This window comes from Vitis vinifera, chromosome 19, assembly GCF_030704535.1.
Source record: "Vitis vinifera cultivar Pinot Noir 40024 chromosome 19, ASM3070453v1".
Taxonomy (NCBI): domain Eukaryota; kingdom Viridiplantae; phylum Streptophyta; class Magnoliopsida; order Vitales; family Vitaceae; genus Vitis; species Vitis vinifera.
The window spans coordinates 24,305,940-24,319,211 of record NC_081823.1 but is presented as its reverse complement, the minus strand read 5'-3'; positions in this window follow the sequence as shown (position 1 = coordinate 24,319,211).

Below are 13,272 nucleotides of genomic sequence, written 5' to 3'. Positions count from 1 at the left end.
AAATAAAACAGGACAGAAAATGAGAGGAGAAAATCTCGGTTCTATGCAGTCTTCATCAAAGAGTGGTATTTCTTTGATCTTTGGTCTGATTGAAGTGAAATTTTAATAGGAGGTTCAAAACTTATGGTAATTAAATTTTAACGATTGGATCGTTGATTGGAGTTTTCAGGACAGATTAGTATATTCGGACAGAACACCAAATTTGTGATCTTTTTCTATTATTCTTTTAATATTTGGTGTTTATGCTTGTGAAGCTAAGATTTTTCTTGATGGTTGTTGCTATTGATAGTCCCCAATTAATGTTGGGACAAATTGTGTACTCTCACTTAGGTTGATAGTGAACCCTTTCTGAGTGGACTCTGGTCCTGTGGTTTTTACTTCTCACATTGAAGATGTTTTCCACATTAAAATTCCAGTGCATGCATGGTTGATTTTAATTGTGATACTGTGTTCAACTTTCTCCCAACAAAGTGGTATTAGAGCTTTGGCTGCCTGTGTTGTGTTGAAGAATGGATGTTAGTGCAAACAGAATGGTAAGCTTAAATGGCTCAAATTATGCCTTGTGAAAGGATAAAATGGAGGATTTATTATATGAGAAGGGTTACCATCACCCTATGTTTGTCCAAGGAAAACCCACTGGCAAAACTGATGAGGAATGTACATTACTTTATAGGCAGGTGTGTTGGTATATTCGACAATGGGTAGATGACAGTGTGTTAAACCATGTTAGTGGTGAGAAGAATGCATGTACATTGTGGATCAAACTTGAAAAGTTGTATGCTCAAAAGACCAGAAACAACAAAATGTATTTGATGAAATATTTTATTCTTTTGAGATATCGTGAGGATACTCCTATGACCAATAACTTGAATTCATTCCAAGGTTTGATAAATTAGTTGGATGTAATGGGGGTAAAATTTGATGAAGAGGTATAGGGTTTATGGCTTTTGGGCACTTTGTCAGATTATTGGGAGACATTTAAAATGTCATTGTCTAATTCAACTCTAGATGGTGAGATTACAATGGAAATTGCTAAGAGCAATGTTCTAAATGAAAAGATGAGAAAAAAGTCACATCGTTCCTCCTCATAGTCAGATATGATAGTTACTGAGCCATGAGGGGGAAACAAGAGTAGGATTCCGAAAAACAGGGAAAGTAGTAGAAATAAGTCCAAAGGCAAATTTGCTAATGTTGAGTGTTACCATTGTGGTAAGAAGGGGAATATCAAGAAACATTGTAGAAAGTTGAAGAAAGAAAATAAGAAGAACAACAGGAAAGAAAAAGGCAATAAGAGCAGTGATGAAGATTGAGTTGCCACCACTATAGAAGACTTTTTACTAATGTATGATGATGATATGATCAATTCAGCATTTGATGAGACTAGTTGGGTAATTGATAGTGGTGCTACTATTCATGTTACATTTTGTAGGGATTTTTACACATCTGACTTTGGAGTTGTAAGGATGGGCAACAATGGTGTGGCTAAGGTTATTGACATAGGTAATTTTTTATTAGAAACCCGTAATGGTATGAAACTGCTTTTCAAAGGTGTAAAGCATGTTCCAGACATTTGGTTGAACCTTACCTCTACTAGCAAGCTTGATGATGGTGGCTACTATAGTGGTCTTGGTAATGGTCAATGGAAGCTTACTAAGGGTTCTTTGGTCATAACAAGATGTAAAAGGAATCATAATTTGTACATAATGCAAGTTGGACTTTCTAAAGATGTCATTCATGCTATTGAAAATGTGGATACAATTGAGTTGTGGTACTAGAGACTCGGTCACATGGGTGAGAAATGAATGATGGTACTATTCCGAAAAAATCACTTGTTTGGGATGACAAACACATGTCTACAAAAGTGTGCTCATTGCTTGGTAGGAAAGCAAAATAGAGTTGCGTTCAAGACACGCCCTTCTTCTTCAAGAAATGAGAATTTGCTTGACTTAGTCCATTCTAGTTTATATGGTCCAATGAAGGTAAAAACCCTTGGTGGTTCACTATACTTCGTGACTTTTATTGATGATCATTCAAAGAAGATTTGTGCATACACATTGAGCATAAAGATAAGGTATCGGGTGTGTTCAAGTAATTTCAGGCTTCAATTGAGAGATAAACTAGAAGAAAACTTAAATGTATCTGAACTGATAATAGAGGAGAATATTCAAGGTCATTTGATGAGTACCACAAATAGCAAGGTATCCGCCATCAAAAGACTCCTCCAAAGATACTGAGAAAACAAAGGCTATGCTTAATTAAGATCTTCAACGGAACTGAAGAGGGTCGTATCATACCTCGCCTTTCGGTGAGCCTCCGTCTGCTCAGGCTGAGATGGCTCAGTAGGGCGCTTGCCTTGAGCCCTAGAGGTGCCCGTCTCTCGCCTAGGAGCCATCCAACGAATGGAATAGGGAGAAGGAGAAGTCCAAAAGGAGAAGGAAATCAAACAAGAGAGAGAAAACACCAACCTAAAGCCCTAGGCGCACGGAGAAGAAGTTGAACCAAGCCTGAGGTTCGTGGTATAGAGAGAAATCACCCCCAAAAACTGAAACTCTGGGTTTCAAATCAAAACCCTAGCCTCAAAACGTCTCAAAATCCACTCCAAAGCCTGCAAACAGTCCAAGATCTTGCCAAAATTGACTTCTAGAAGCATGGATGTGAAGAGTCTTCAAGGTATGGAGGATAACATGTGAAAAATGAAGCGCAGGGGGCCTTTTTAAATTCCCAACCTCGACGAACCGCTTGGTCAATGGTCAACGGTCAATGCTCCAATTTTTTGGTATTTTCTTGTCTTGTGATCCTCCCCCTACCCTTTTCAATTGAAATCCCCAATTTTTTATGTCCAATGCCAAGGGAATTTTGATTTTTGGTCAAAATTTGACCTTTTTCCTAAGATTATTTCTATATGATATGAAATTCACGTAATCATAAGGTATATTCAATCAAGAATTCATCAAGCAATCATTTGATCATAAAGAAATCACCCCTAGTTGTCTTCTAATATCAACAAATTGTTTTTCACTTAGAGGTTTTGTAAAAATATCAGTAAGTTGATCTTTTGTGCTTACAAATTCAAGTGTAATGTCACCCTTTTGTGTATGGTCTCTAAGAAAATGGTGTCTTATCTCTATATTCTTAGTCCTAGAGTGTTGCACTGAATTTTTTGAAATGTTTATGGCACTAGTGTTATCACATTTAATAGGAACATGCTCAAAAATCAAATTGAAATCACTAAGTGTTTGTTTCATCCAAAGAATTTGTGCACAACATAAACCGGCTGCTATGTATTCGGCTTCCGCCGTTGATAAAGCTACCAAAATTCATTTCTTACTATACCATGAAACAAGTGAGTGTCCTAGGAAATGACAAGTGTCACTAGTGCTTTTCCTTTCAACTTTACAACCGGCAAAGTCGGTATCCGAGAATCCAATTAATTCAAAGTTATCACTCTTAGGATACCACAAACCTATGTCCATTGTCCGTTTCAAGTATCTAAGGATTCGTTTTACAACACTTAAGTGGGATTCTTTAGGACAAGATTGAAATCTAGCACATAAGCATACACTATACATGATGTCGGGTCTACTAGCAGTCAAATATAGCAAAGAACCTATCATGCCTCTATACATAGTTGAGTTGAGGGACTTACCTTTCTCATCCATGTCAAGCTTGATGGATGAACTCATTGGAGTCTTCATTGTTTTGGCTTCCTCCATATTGAACCTTTTGAGGAGATCTCTTATATACTTTGCTTGATTGATGAAGGTTCCTTCCTTTAGTTGCTTGATATGAAGTCTAAGGAAGAAGTTAAGTTCTCCCATCATGCTCATTTCGAACTCACTATGCATGCATTTAGAAAATTCTTCACAAAGAGAGACATTAGTAGCTCCAAAAATGATATCATCAACGTATATTTGCACTAAGAGCATGTCATTTTATTTGGTTTTTATGAAAAGAGTTGTATCAATTTTTTCCATTTTAAAATCCTTTTTCATAAGAAATTTACTCAATCTTTCATACCATGCTCTAGGTGCTTGTTTCAAACCATAAAGTATCTTTTTAAGTTTAAAGACATGATTAGGAAAGTTAAAACTTTGAAAGCCGGGTGGTTGTTCAACATATACCTCTTCATTTATAAAGCCATTTAAGAAAACACTTTTCACATCCATTTGATATAAAACAAAGTCTTTAAAACATGCAAAGGCAAGTAGCATCCTAATGGCTTCCAATCTAGCTACGGGAGCAAAGGTTTCTTCATAATCTATCCCTTCTTCTTTATTAAAACCTTGGGCTACCAATCTTGTTTTATTCCTTATAATTATGCCATTTCATCCATTTTATTTCTAAAGACCCATCTAGTTCCAATAACACTTTGATTTTGAGGTCTTGACACTAATTCCCATACTTCACTTCTTTCAAATTGGTTTAACTCTTCTTGCATAGCAATCATCCAATTTTCATCAACTAGAGCATCTTTTATATTTTTATATTCAATTTGAGAGATAAAAGCAAGATTATTGCAAATATTTCTAAGAGATGATCTAGTTCTTACCCCACTAGATGGATTAGCTATAATTTGATCTTGTGGGTGGTTAATGACAAACTTCCAATCTTTAGGAAGGTCTTGGCTTGATTCACCTTGCACTTGTTGAGGATGGGGTAGTGCTAAAGGTGATTCTTCTTTCTTGGGATCCTCAACAATTCCTTCTTGTTGCCTTCTATCTTCAATTTGTAATTTTCCCATGGAGGTCTCCAAGCCTAAATCATCATCAAAGCTCTCTCTTTTTTTGGAGAGAATTGTTAGATTCATAAAAAAATAACATGGATGGACCCCTCAACAACCATGGTTCTTTTGTTAAAAACTCTAAAGGCTTTATTTGAAGTTGAGTAACCAAGAAAAATTCCAACATCCGATTTTGCATCAAATTTTCCAAGATTGTCTTTGGTGTTTAATATAAAGCATTTGCACCTAAAGACTTTGAAATAGCTAATGTTGGGTTTTTTGTTTTTCCAAAGCTCATAGGGAGTTTTCTTAAGAATAGGCCTTAATAAAATTCTATTTAAAACATAACAAGAAGTGTTAACCGCTTCGGCCCAAAAGTATTTTGGTAAATTGTTTTCATTAAGCATGGTTCTAGCCATCTCTTGAAGAGTTCTATTTTTCCTTTCAACTACCCTATTTTGTTGAAGAGTTCTAAGAGCCGAAAAATTATGGTTAATACCATGCTCATTGCAATAGTCTTCAAAATCAATATTTTCAAATTCTCTCCTATGATCACTTCTTATACAAGTAATTGTAAAACATTTTTCATTTTGAACCTTGTTGCAAAACTTTGAAAACTCATAAAAGGCTTCATTCTTTTGACTTAAAAATAAAACCCAAGTGTATCTAGAGAAGTCATCCACAATAACAAAAGCATAAGATTTTCCTCCAAGGCTTGGTGTCCTAGAGGGACCAAATAAATCCATATGCAACAATTCAAAAGGCCTAGATGTTGAAATGAAATTTTTGTTTTTAAAAGAGTTTTTTATTTGCTTTCCCATTTGACAAGATTCACAAGCTTTGTATTTTTGAAAATTTATTTTGGGAAGGCCTCTAACAAGTTCATCTTTGTTGAGTTGGGAAATGAAGTCCATGTTAGCATGTCCCAACCTCCTATGTCACAACCAACTTTGATCATGCATGCTTGAAAAGCATCTATCATGGCCATCATATTTTGAAATATTTATAGCATAAACATTGTCACACCTATGGCCCATGAAGATGGTTTTATCATTTTGAATATCTTTGATGATGCAATGAGATGCTTCAAAAATCACTTTAAAACCTATGTCACAAAGTTGACTTATGCTCAAGAGATTATGTTTTAAACCATCCACTAATAAAACACTTTCAATAAGAGAGGATGTGCCATTACCAATGTTACCTTGACCAATGATCCTTCCTTTTGCATTGTCTCCAAAGGTAACGTATCCTCCCTTTCTCTTTGTAAGGAAGGCAAACTTGGATTCATCCCCGGTCATGTGTCTTGAGCATCCACTATCCAAGAACCATTTATCCTTTTTTAAACCCTACAAAACAAAATTTAAATTGATTTAGGTACCCATATTTTTTTGGGTCCTTGAGGGTTAGTGATTTTGGATTTTTCAACCCAAACCTTTTTAGCTTGGCATTTGAATTCTTTTAAGAACCATTTCTTAGGGGACATGTACTACTAATGTGTCATCCTCTTCCACAAAAGTTGCAAATGGTAGAAGGACTTGCACTTGTGGATTCTTTTACAAAGTAGTTTTTAAAATACTTTTGATTTTTTGAAGATTTGAATCCTAACCCTTGTTTATCAAAGACACATTTTTGGCTAGCTAAGATCATTTCAAAATATTTTTGTCCACAAGAGAAAATTGAAAGAAATGAGGTCAACCATTCATTTTTCTTTTTCAAAATCTCATTTTCACTTCTCAAAATCTCATTTTCTTTTTCAAGATGAGTTTTAGATATTTCAATAATTGAAATTTTTTCTTTGACTTCTTCAAGTTCTTGAATCTTCTTTTTAAGAGAATTATTTTTCAAACTAAGTTTTTCAAAATCCTCATATAATTCTTCAAAAACATCATGCATATCTTCATCAATAAAATTAGAGTTTACCTCATCAAGATCATCTATTGCCATGAAGCACATGTTTGCCACTTCCTTCTCCTTTTCTTCTTCGGAGGATTCTTCACTTTCACTCCAAGTGGCCATCATTGCCTTTTTCATTCTTCTCTTGGCTTCACTTTTGTATAGAGGACAATCATATTTAATGTGTCCCGGTTTTTTGCACTTGAAGCATATCAAATCTCTTTTCTCTTCTCATTTCTCCTTTTCACCATGGGATGATTCCTTTTTAGGAGGATCTCTTTTAGAGGTGAACTTCCTTCCTCGAAACCTTTCACATCTCATGTATTTGTTGAGGTTTCTTGTGATGAGGGCTAAATCATCATCTTCATCACTTGGTTTTTCTTCTTCAACATCTTCTTCTTCCTTGGTTGTAGCTTTGAGGGCTATGATCTTCTTCTTTTTATCTTCACCCTCTTGTAGCTTATTTGTCAAATTGATCTCATATGTCATTAATGACCCTATGAGCTCTTTCATAGGTAGCTTAGTCAAATCTTTTGCTTCTTGAATTGTGGTGACCTTGGTATGCCACTTTGATGGGAGAGACCTCAATATCTTCATCACCTTCTCGGATTCCTTGCAGGTTTTTCCAAAAGTTTCAAGACCATTGACAATGTCAGTGAACCTAGTAATCATCTCAATAGTAGTCTCATTTTCTTTCATTAAAAACAATTCATACTTATGAACAAGTAAATTAATTTTTGACTCTTTCACTTGATTAGTTCCTTCATGAGTTATTTCAAGCAACCTCCATAGCACATTGCAAAGTAAAAACGGCTTTAACATTTAATTGAAAGTTTCTTCTATCAAGCTCATTCCATTCTTACTCGGGTTTTGGAACCAAAACTCCATCAACTAATTTAGTGGGAAAAGTTGGGTCATCTTCAATGACATCCCATACATCTAAATTTGTAGATTGCAAATACCAAGTCATTCTAGTTTTCCAATAGGGATAGTCGGTTCCCGTAAAGAATGGAGCTCTATGTTTTGAAAAATTTTCAGCTTGGGATGAGCTTGATGGAATAGCCATTTCCTCTTAGATGATTAAGTCTTTAAAAAACAAGAGGTCTAGCTCTAATTCCAATTGAGAAAACAAAGGCTATGCTTAATTAAGAAAAGCACCCAAAAGGGAGAGGGGAGAGGGGGGAGGGGGGGGGGGGGAGTGAATTGGGTTTTTAAAAACTTTTCAATCACAACAAATTCAAACACAATATAAGCAAAATAAAAAGATAGAGCTAGAGAATTCAAACTCGAGTTTATAGTGGTTCGGCACTTCCTTGCCTACATCCACTCTCCTCAATCTCCTAACTAAGTGTGGGTTCCACTAACTTGAAGCTTCAACCAAGCTTCCAATCTTCTTACACTTGGATTCCGGCTTCAATGGGCTCTTACACAATCTCTTCAAGATTCAAACCTCTTGAAGGCTTTAACACCCAGATTTTTACAAGAAATAATCCCTCAACCTAGCTTAAGGATAGCTTAAATATAAGACAAAGCTAGGATGACACACAAGAGTGCACTAAAGGATATGCAAGTGGTGATTTAATGCACTATGAAAGAAATGAGAACTTTTTGATCAAGAACAAGTAGGTAGACTATTGAATGCAAGTGTTCTCTTATCAATAAATGAAGTGGAGCTCTCAATTTATAGGTTTCTAAGCTCAGGAGTCAAAAACAGCAAAAGGTAACCTCGTCCGGTCGAGCTAGGGGTCGACTGGTTCACTAGCCGTTGGAGAATTTAATGCTTGATAGGTTACCGTTGCCTCGACCGAACCTCGACCGATCCTCGATCGGACATCGATCGGGAAGAGAATCACTTCGACTAGAAAGAGAAGGCCACTGGGAGAGAGAGAAAGTTTTTCGCATCCCTCAACCGGACGAGCACAACCAGTCGAGCGGTTCCTTAACCGGTTGAGCCGATTGGCCATAGCCTCGACCAGTTGAGCCTTTTTGGCCTCGAAAACCTATTTTTTTTATTTTCTTTCTTTTCTAACACTTAGGCAAGGTCAATAGGTGAATTATTAAACCAATTATAAAACATTTTGCCTAAGGTACATTAGTTAAAAACTCGGGTTTTAATGAAATCAAAGTTTTAAAGAATAAACCGAGTTTTCTAAGTTGCATGAAACGTGTGAAAATCCTAAGTGCACTCATGCATTCATCTTACATTTGTTTCCTATGATCACAAGTCTTCCAAGCGTCTCGATCTTGTATCCATTTGGTCATTTGATGAATTTTCGAGTTTATGCCTAAGATTCTTAATCATTAAACCAATTAGTCACTTAACCATGGTTTGTTATCATCAAAACCCGATTAGGAGCCCTTAGGCTAACAGATACCGCAATTGAATGGTTTGGCTAAAAGGATGTATAGAACATTGGTTGAGAGAGTGATATGTTTGCTTTCACAAGCAAGGTTGCCTAAATCTTTCTAGGGTGAGGCTTTAAATATAGTGGTTCATGTGTTGAATTTCTCACCTTCTATTCTTTTGTTGTTTGATGTGCTAGATAGAGTTTGGATAGGCAAAGATGTTTCCTATGATCATTTGCAAGTCTTTGGATGTAAGGCCTTTATGCACATTCCTAAAGATGAAAGGTCCAAGCTTGATGTGAAGACACGCTAGTGTGTATTTGTGGGTTATGGCCAAAATGAATTTGGGTTCAGATTGTATAATCCAGTTGAGAATAAGTTGATTAGAAGTCGAGACATTGTATTTATGGAAGACTAGACAATAATAGACCTTGATGAAGTGGAGAAAGCAAAATTTGATAGTAGTGACAAGTTGATTGACTTGGAAATAATTTCTTTAACACCAATGGCAAATCAACTTGATGTTGAGACACAAAATGACCACATGGTGCAAGTGATGATTTAGAACCTATAGAGGTTATAAATTCTGAAGTTATTGACTAGCCACAAGTACCACAAGCTACTCCTATAGTCTCATCTAGACGGTCTACCAGGAATCGTCAGTCTTCCACAAGATGCTCCCTAAAAGAGTATGTCATATTCATTGATGGGGAAGAACCTAAGAGCTTTGAAGAAACTATAGAGAGTAAGTAGAAGAGAGAGTGGATTGAGGCTATACAAGATGAGATGAAGTCCTTGCATGCTAATCACACTTTTGAGTTAATGAAGCTGCACAAAGGAAAAATGAGCCTTGGAAAACAAATGGGTGTACAGGGTGAAGCAAGAAGAACACACTTCATACCCAAGATACAAGGCTAGACTAGTTGTCAAGGGATTTAGCTAGAAGAAAGGCATTGACTTTGAAGAAATCTTTGTTCCAATTGTGAAAATGTCATCCATTTGTGTAGTGTTTGGTCTTGCAGCTAGTCTTGACTTAGAGATTAAACAAATGGATATGAAAATTGCTTTCCTCCATGGTGACTTGGAGAAAGAGATATACATGGAGCCTTCAAAGGGATTCAAAGTAAAAGGACAAGAAGATTATTTTTATAGATTGAAGAAAAGTCTTTATGGCATGAAACAGGCACCTAGGCAATGATACAAGAAGTTTGAGTCAATTATGGAGAAGCAAGGATACAACAAGACAACTTATGATCATTGTGTATTTGTGCAAAGATTCTTTGGAGATGACTTTATTCTTAGGGAAATGTCATTGCTATATTACAGGCAAAAAGTTGAATCAAGAACATTAAGATAAATCACTCAACTACCACTCCATGCATCTCAAGCCCATCCAGCTTCTTGGGTCTTCTATAATTGGGCAGCAAATAATACTAACTAAAGATGCTACCATGACATCTGTAGAAAAAAGCCCATTGACATTCTCATTGACATCTGAAGCTTAAATTTAGTAATATTGAGCAAAAGAAGTGCCTTCATCCTCATTAACATCTAAAGATTTCCTTTTTATGTAAAAAACTTCACATATTAGTATGATGCTCACACATCCAATAGAAATTGCAACACCCATAATCAACCGAATGTTGTTTTTTCTTTAAAAGATGAACTGGAGGAATTCTAACTACAGTTGGTAAAATCTAAGAAAAGTAAATAGAGATTAACTCTAATTATAAAAAAAGAAGCATCATTTAGAACACATATTGTATTAAATGAAATTCATAAAATATCATTCAAATATGTTACCTGAAACAACATTGAGAGCTAAAATAGATGATCTATGATAACCCTAGATTGAATTGCAGCAAGTTCCCTTACCAACTCAAGGCAAATGACTTTTATGGAGATTGGTTGTTGGTACACAATCCAAGCCATTAATTCTTTTCTATTCATTTTTAGGGCATAAGGCAAGCGCCTACTAAGTCGTCTCAGGCAAAGGCACAATAAAAGGCACATTTTGACACTTCCTTGTTCAGTAACGTAGACGAGTTTCCATACTTTTGGTTCTAGGGTTGGGTTTTTTTATGTTCCAACTTTGAGAATTAGTTCAAGTTTCAGATTATTCTGCTAACATGGAGAGGACTTGCTAATGACATGGGGAAATTTAGGGGCAATATGGGAAGAGGAAAAGTAAACAGGACATAGTGCACGTTTCCGATATCATTTTTCCCATTAATAGTTGGATTTCATATTTCATATATTTTAGTTTCCAAAAGCATATATTTTTTATATCAGAGGACCAAAACACAAGTTTCCCAATTTTAAACGATGTCAACATCATGATACGAAAGCTACCAAAATATATATATTAAAAAAATGTTTAAATTGGTATGTTTATTTAAAAAATGCTTAATTTTTTTTTCCCTTGGACTTGAAAGATCCAACGACTTTTGATGGCTAACAAAAATAATGATCACCACACCAATTCTTTGGGAGTTAGACCTTGGACAAAACCTTTGAAGACCGTAAGATGTGTTTGGTATGTCAGATTAGAAATTAGAATAGGATGAGAATAAAAACGAAATAAAATGTCATGTTTTAGGTAAGGATTAAAAAATCACGAAACATCGATGACATTCTCAATCATCAAATGTGGTCAAAACTCGAGTAATATTCTTGATCAAACATGGTCAACACGGTAAATTCGAATTCTAGACAAAAGACGACCAATTATATATATATATATATTAAAAGCCATTATAAAAATAAATATTATAAGAATATTTTAATAAATTAATTAATTATAATCATTTGATAATTAAATGAAAGTTTTCATTTAATTGAATACAAAAGGCATAAAAATTATGATGACAATTTTCTTCACAGAGCTTTTTTTATATCATTAATATATTTACTAAATGTTAAAGAAATTTTATATATATATATATAATTGAATTAAATAGATCACAATTTTAATATTAATTATATTTTAAAATTACTTGTATTATAAACAAAAGTTGCAACATTATTCTCGAATAATATTTGACATATCAAAATAATAATTTTTTATTAACACACATATATTATTATCAAATTTGATAAACTATATCATACATATATCATTTTCGTTAGTATACCAACTTTAAAATCTTTATTGTTATTTATTATATCATTTTTAAAGTTTCTTTTAACATTTTCATGAATTTTAATCTATTTATCTTACTTATATTTTATATCAAAATATCCACCGATATTTCTCCATGTATCTCAATACATCCATAAAATTAAATTATCGATATATTAGTCATAACCGATAAGTTCATCCTTGGCTTAAGGATGTGTTTGGCATGTCCGACTAAGAAGAATAGGATGAGAATGGAGATGAATTAGAATGTAAAATGAATACCTATTATGCTTTAGATGAAAACTGAAATAAGCTAAGCTGTTCACTTAGAACTATTCTCTAGGGTAAAGGGATTCATATTTATCAATTTTAAATATTAGATAAGAAGTTGGAAGAGTTGGAAAAGAGAACAGTGGACAAATCTCATGGGTTCTTATATAAAATAGGGAAATTCATCATGAATAGTGGACAAATCGCATGGGTCTAATTATATAAAATATGAAAATTACTTTATAATGAATCAAAGGTATGTTTTGTAGTGTTTTTATTTAAAGTATTTTTAATGAAAGTATTCTTTGAAAGTATTTTGAGGATAATCACTTTTTATTAAGTTTTTCTTCATAAAACACTATACGTGATTTTTTAGATTCTTAAAAGTGTTTCATAAATTTTGTCAAGCATCTAATTTTTTTTTTCAAAAACATGTTTTACACTAAAAACGTTTTTTAGAATAATTGTCAAACTGACTCTAAATGAAGTAGATGTCACATGCACGCAATGGGTATCCTATGTCATTCACATGACCGTCATTCTTTGAATGATTCTCTAAGTATAATCCAGTGTCTACAATTCACAATATCGTTTGAATTATGAATTATAAATTCTTATTAAAAAATTATACATGTTAAATTAATTTTTCATTTTTTCTTTGTTTTAAGTTTTTCTTGGATCTTGGTTTGGATGAAAATTTTAAACATATAAAGAATTGAAAAGGAAACGGAAATTTAGAAATTTATGGTTTTTATAATATAACAACAAAAAAGTATTTACTACACCGTTTTTCCCAACAAAAACATGATTGTAGTTTTATGTATCCAAATTTTTTAAGGTTATTGCAAGTATAATTGTAATAGATTGTTCTCATTTTATATTGATATCGTTCATTTTGATCCCTCGTGACTTTAAATGT